The sequence below is a fragment of the Borostomias antarcticus genome (genome assembly GCF_949987555.1).
Source record: "Borostomias antarcticus genome assembly, chromosome: 8".
NCBI classification, from domain to species: domain Eukaryota; kingdom Metazoa; phylum Chordata; class Actinopteri; order Stomiiformes; family Stomiidae; genus Borostomias; species Borostomias antarcticus.
The window spans coordinates 28,365,777-28,372,403 of NC_140241.1; positions in this window are offsets into that span (position 1 = coordinate 28,365,777).

Consider the following 6,627-nt stretch of genomic DNA (forward strand, 5'->3'; position numbering starts at 1 on the left):
TTAAACGCTGATGAGGTCCCATTATTTTAAAATGCCAACCCGTTCACTGGCTGCCGCGCATCCCCTTTTCTTCTATACGAAAAGTCTGGACAGAATCGGCAGCCTCGTGATCAAGAGAAACGGCCCATCTGCTGGAATGGGCTCTCTGTACCTTCCTGCCTCTCATGAGATGGGCTTAATTATGGCCATAACATAGATTCATGTCGGCCATTACGTGTTTGCCTTTCGCGATGACATCACCAGTAAAAAGTTTCTGTGGGACACCAGGGATGAGAATGATGCACAGCATTGCGTTTGGCCCCGGAAGAGGACATGGACTTCACTCAAGACAGGGTTTCATTGAGCATAGCATCCTGGGCTCGGTTGGCAGGGTAAAATGCTAGGGAAGGAAATGGATTCGACTCCCACTTGAATGACAGCGGGAATCTAGTATGGTGGGCCGCTTGCTGCAAACATATTCTCTCACTGCGCTGACAATAATTGCATTTGGTCATGCCCCATCAGACTGCACGGCAACAAGAAAGTATCACACACATTCAGAGTCAATATAAAACTTTCATGCTGAGGCAAAGGTCCTTTAGTGTAATTGATGCAAATTGCCACTTTAATTCCGAGGATATTGACAGAATCCAGGCAGTACAATATTTTCAGATGTACATCCATCCTCAGAGAGTGTAGGTCTAGATTTGAGCTAGAGCAATCCCAGAGGAGCCTTGGCATCTATAGAGCCAAATAGTGTTGATGAGTAAATGTTGGGTCTAACAGTGTCAAGGTTGATGAGCTAAATGAGTCATTAGTGATTGATTCAAGTGGGATCGAACCGGAGAGCTTGGCCTTGTAGAACATGCTAAATCATTAATGAAGCTGTGTGCTCAAAGGCTTTAACCTGGATTTAAAGCTTTTGGAGTTGGGCTGTCGTGACTGGGAAATGCCAGGGTTGGAATGCCAAGTGTGAATACAGTATGCCAGGCTGGAACAGCTGTAGGACCTACTTTCTCATGAAATGGTTTCTCTTCCTTTATTAGAACCATGGCTTGAGGAGAACTTGCAGTCTATTTTGGGCTAGTTGAGAATAAAGTTGAATCGGTTGACGAGTTGATCTTTGATGGATGTTAATTCCATTGACCGTTGATGTGAATTCCATTGACTTTAAGTGTCAGAACACTTAAAGTCCAATAGTACCTGATCTTGTTGTTCAAACACTTTTCAGACTTGTATCCAGTTCAGTAGAGCGGAGGGTCTTCCATCAGATGTGTTGTGAGGCTGTTCTAGCCAGTCTGTTCCCCCCCGCTGGCCGAAACAGACCCTTCACCCCCTCGGTTGTTTCATTCAACGTGATGTCATTTGAGGAGGTTACCTCAGGTGAGGGGATCGCCATGATACGTTCAGAGTTGGCTGGAGTACCTGTCCATCAGTCAGTAGAGGTATTAAGGTGGACTGTAACTTAACGCTAAGACTATCAATAAGTGATAGAGAACAGTCAGGCATATCTCATCAGTTTAGAGACGTATTTTGTAAATACAGAGTAGAGCATTGCCTACAGCTTTAGCTGAACAGCTTTTGAATGAAACCAACTGCATAGAAACTGCAGTCAGAATATGTTTTTATTTCGGTGGTAGTCACTTTGATTTTCACTGTTCATTAAAAAACCCTGTTTTGGGTGCGGGCCGTTCGTCATTTTGACTTTGGATCATTTCAGCGGTTCCAAGACATTAAGGGAATGACAGCTGAGTTAGTCAAGAACAAATACGATCTTGTCTTCGAATGTGAACAATACTCAGGGAAGCGCTTGTCAGCTTTTCTTTATGGAAAAATCCATCATTTCTCTCTCAGCAACCGTACAAGATGTGACACTTCAGAGATGAGTCACTGTATATGCCTGGGAGTACTGGATATGTTCCACTGCAAAGACTGCAAAGAGATTCCCTTTAGCCAATCCAGGACAAGTGATACGGCGTCACCTGTAGATTCTCACCTGCCGACAGACGTAAACACTATGAATATTACATTTGGTGCCTCGTCACAGAAAGGAGGGTAGTAAGTAATACAGTACACCGTCAACCACTAAGCCGCAATCAGTAATAGTTTTTGTTTTATTTTCAGAGAAACTGACCTAGAAATTTCAGTAGGCTATTGTATTTATATTTTGCTACTCTTACACATTGGCTGTAGCACTAGATTATGCTGTTTCAAGTGAGGAGACCTATTTCCTTAGGAAAATTAAGCAAAGGAACTTATTTGTGAGACGAATTTCCACAGGAACACAGATAGCTAATTTGAAATGCCTTTAAGAACAAAAGCTATAACAAACTCAGTCAAAATGGGTGACATTTTGAAATTAAGTTTGATGAATGTATGTTTCTAAGTCAACAGGGCATCATATTTTACAATGTACAGTATAGGCTCAGTAACAGTGATGCTGTTCTTTTCTGTACCAAATGATCACTTGGCAGATGAACAAAGTGAAACCAAACTAGGCCAAGATGAATCTGGATATATCTGTATATACTGTAGCAGGCTTTCTGCCGAGCACAGCACCTTGTTTTTCTGTTCTACAGTAGCTGCGAATGGAAAAAAAAGACACATTACATGTTACATATAGGACACATGCAATCATACTGAATCGTAATGGGTTTCATACTGTATACTGTATGTACTGTATGAAGCTTGCATGTCTCCCCGTGTTCGCAAGAGTTCCCCCCATAAAGAATCCAATACGAAAAATATGAACAGGTCGCTTATGCCGTCCGTCCCTGGTGAAGACGGACAGGGGTGCTTGGTTGGCCCCCGGGCGCGTCCCCTGCTCTCTGCCTACTGTCTGCTCCCGGCTGCCCTTGGGGGAAGGACGCCAGGATCAATCAATCAATCAATCAATCAAAGCTTTATTTGTATAGCGCATTTCATACCCAGAGGCAACACAATGCGCTTTACAGAGAACAAGGGAGGTGGGCATACGACCCACTCTCTACATATTCCAGGATGGGTTAAGAGCAGAGAGAAGTTTCATCGGTGGATGCTCCAGCTATTTTGTGTGTGTGTGTGTGTGTGTGTGTTTTTCTGCCTACACCGTGTGTGTGTGTGTCTCACTGCCAAATGAAGATGTTGGTGTTGTTTGTTGTTTTGAAGCACCATGCCTGCTACTCTTGGTATGCTGCAGAGGACTGAATCGGCTCAGAATATCTCCATGCAGTGGTCTTTCTTTATGTGTCTGACTCCCCCACCTCCTCTCTCTGTGACTCACCATATCTCTCCCTCTCTCTCTCTGTATGTATCTCATTCCACCTTTCTCCATTCCCCACTCTCTTCCACTCCCCCCACACTCTCTCTCTCTCTCTCTCTCTCTCTCTCTCTCTCTCTGTATGTATCTCATTCCACCTTTCTCCATTCCCCACTTTCTTCCACTCCCCCCACACTCTATCTCCTCTCTCTCTCTCTCTCTCTCTCTCTCTCTCTCTGTCTGTCTCTGCTTCTGTAGTTCAGCATCCCTCCATATCTCTGTCCGCTCCACCTGCTCTCTGACAGTGATGAATGGCCTACAACACCCACATAACCTTCCCACCTCCAGTCAACTGGCTCTGAGCCAGACATTGCGCAGCACCTATTTTGCTATTCCTTTAGATGTGATGTAGACACTTCAGTCCTGAGCCCAGGAGTCATGGTTCTCAGATCACCCTCGCTGTGAAGTGACAGTGCGTTATAATATTCAACCAGTTGATCATTTTGATAACAGCCATAAAGGATTTTTTTTTATTTCAATGGTGCCATGTTTATCATTGACTGCTTTATGAATCTAAGACGTTACTCTCATGGGGAGGATTTTGGCTTTCAACAGAGAACTGGTTGGTTAAGATCTGGTCAAGAACATTCTTTTTGAGGACACCAGACAGCATACTGTAGTTCAGGGGCCAGTCCAGATTTTGGTACCACTTAAGGTGACAAAAATATTTTTTTTTATAGTTTTCCTACATGTGTCTAGTTTATATTTTGGTATGACAACACTACCTATCTAGTAGCTTAATGATAGTAATCACTAAAAGTTGGAAACATATGCACATCTGTTATCGGGGTACTGGATAATGATCATAATGAAAACAATAGAACCCTCCATGCACACTCTTATGCTCCAATGCTGACTTTTACTTAAGCAATAAACCACGAGAGGCCTGCTTTTATACAACGGTTACTACAGCTATTAGTGTAAAATAAACACACAGCAATGTAAAATATTAACATTTATCCAAAACGAAGCATCATTCCCTCAATTCCGCCGAGCAAAATAGTTCCCCTAACAAATGGGTTGCCAAGCAACAACAACAACTACAATGCATTGGATCAAATGGGAGGCGCATTAATACTGAAAATGGAATGATATGCGGTCCCAGGTGTGTGTTACAAAGTATTTTAACACGGCTTCCAGCCAATCAGAATCAAGAACCAGAACTAACCGTTGTATAATAGATGTTTTGAGCCTCTGCTCGTCATCAGGTTATCTTAAAACAGTGTGTGTCACACCCATATAAATAGAACTGTGGTGAATGTGACCGAATAAAAGAAAATACAACCGCTGAAATAAAATCAGACGGGTAGAGAGCACAGTTGCCATCTCAGGGCTACATGTCTCACAAATGTCACAAATGACAACTTCTTCTTGCACACAAGCCCAGTGCACTGGGACCACCAGCTGCTGGCTTTCCCGTTTTTGGCAGCTGGGCAAATCTTGCAACCTTTTCCTCTTCACTTGGTCCTCCTGTCTGATGTCCTCCTGTGATTGGGTGGAGGCTGTGTGGTTTTCTTAATCCTACATCTTCCCATTGTCTCCGTAATATAATTTTGGAGGTGGGGCGTACGCCTCTTCATACGTGGCATGACAAGCTTTGTGCCCAGCTCCTTGATGAATAGTCACATTGAGGGTGCGGCAACATCCAGCAGATTGTGCCAGAGCATCATGGGCCACCTCTGTGTTCTCCGAGCTTCTCCCCTCGTCTCTCCTCCCTATGTCTCTCCTCCTCATGTCTCTCCTCCACCAGCTTTTTAGATCTGCGCGTGAACATGTCGATATGGCAATCCATCAATCAACAACATGGCTACCACATAACTCGTATCATATGCGCCCCACAAACACTGAGTTGCCAGAACACAATGTTGACACAAGTTTCAATTTCAAGTATCTTCAGGTCCAAACTGTGTGGAACATACAGAACATAGTAATGTTTAGCATGAGCCGTGGTCTGCATGCCACTAGAGTCAGGTCAGGTCAGGTCAGACAGACAGACAGACAGACAGACAGACAGTCGGTCAGTCGGTCAGTCGGTCAGTCGGTCAGTCAGTCAGTCAGTCAGTCAGTCAGTCAGTCAGTCAGTCAGTCAGTCAGTCAGTCAGTCAGTCAGTCAGCCAGTCAGTCAGTCAGTCAGTCAGTCAGTCAGTCAGTCAGACATTGATGTTTTGTGAGGGACGTGCAGGAGCAGTTTGTGAGGGACGTGCAGGAGCAGTACGCCGCGCAAGCACACCACAGTAACGCTTCACCAACAGGTGGACCGAAAAGTGGAACGCTTTGCAAATTTGCAGGTCACTAACAGGCAGACTGAAAAATAGACAGTGAAAATAGAGCTTTGTAATTCTGAAAACAATGAGAACTCACAACCAGCATAGATGGTGCATGTCTTTATTCAGGTGGCTGAGATGCAAGAGCTTTGCGAATTACCCAGGCTCACCGTATGATTGGTTGGTAATGAGTCTGATCTAGACTCTTTGCGATCGTTCTCTCCCGCACATGTCAGTACAGGTGTCTTAAGGTTACCTTTATGTGTAAATATTTTGTTACACACTTTTTGTTATATGTAAATATTTTGTTTGTATGACACTCATATTATATTATATAGCTCTTCTCCTGTTTGAATGCCAAGTATAGCACCATTTTTAATGTTCCTTTACAAAAGTCATTGTATTAATGTTTTTATACTCACCCTAACATTCTGGTACCACTAACATGCTTGGTCACCTTAGGTGGTACCAAAATCTACCAAAAGATTGCCCCCTGGATACCATGTTGTGCATTAGGGGTATAGCTTGTGCATCGCTGTGTAACTTTATACCAGTGCATGTATATGTGAATAATAAAACACATTGGAGACATGTTCACTGTTTCTGAGACCATTGGTTTACAAAAATATTCTCTAGAAGTCAAAATAAATTATTTATTTATATGGGGTAGGTTTGTTTATAGAGTGATTACTATCGTTAAAGGAGTAGTAAAGAGAAAATGCATGTTTAGCCCTGCTTTAAGGTTACTTATGATCATATACAATGGTTAAGATCAAAACGTTGACAAAACTAGCACTTTTGAGAAAGTCTGATAATTGCTCTACCACCGTTTTGGTCATACAATGGACTTGGGTGGGCATCTTGAAAAATCATTCTAAAACATGTTAAACTCTCGATTTCAAAGACAAGAAGCTTCAAAGACAAGAAGCAAACAGGAGCCTTTACAACAGGCAGTATGATCACCAGCTGTTATCTATAGAAAAAATGTATTGAGTCAATACAGTCAAACGCATATCCGTAATAGATCAATATGATGACAAGGTTAAAGGCACAATAGGAGGCAATTACGTTGAGCATGAGACAGCC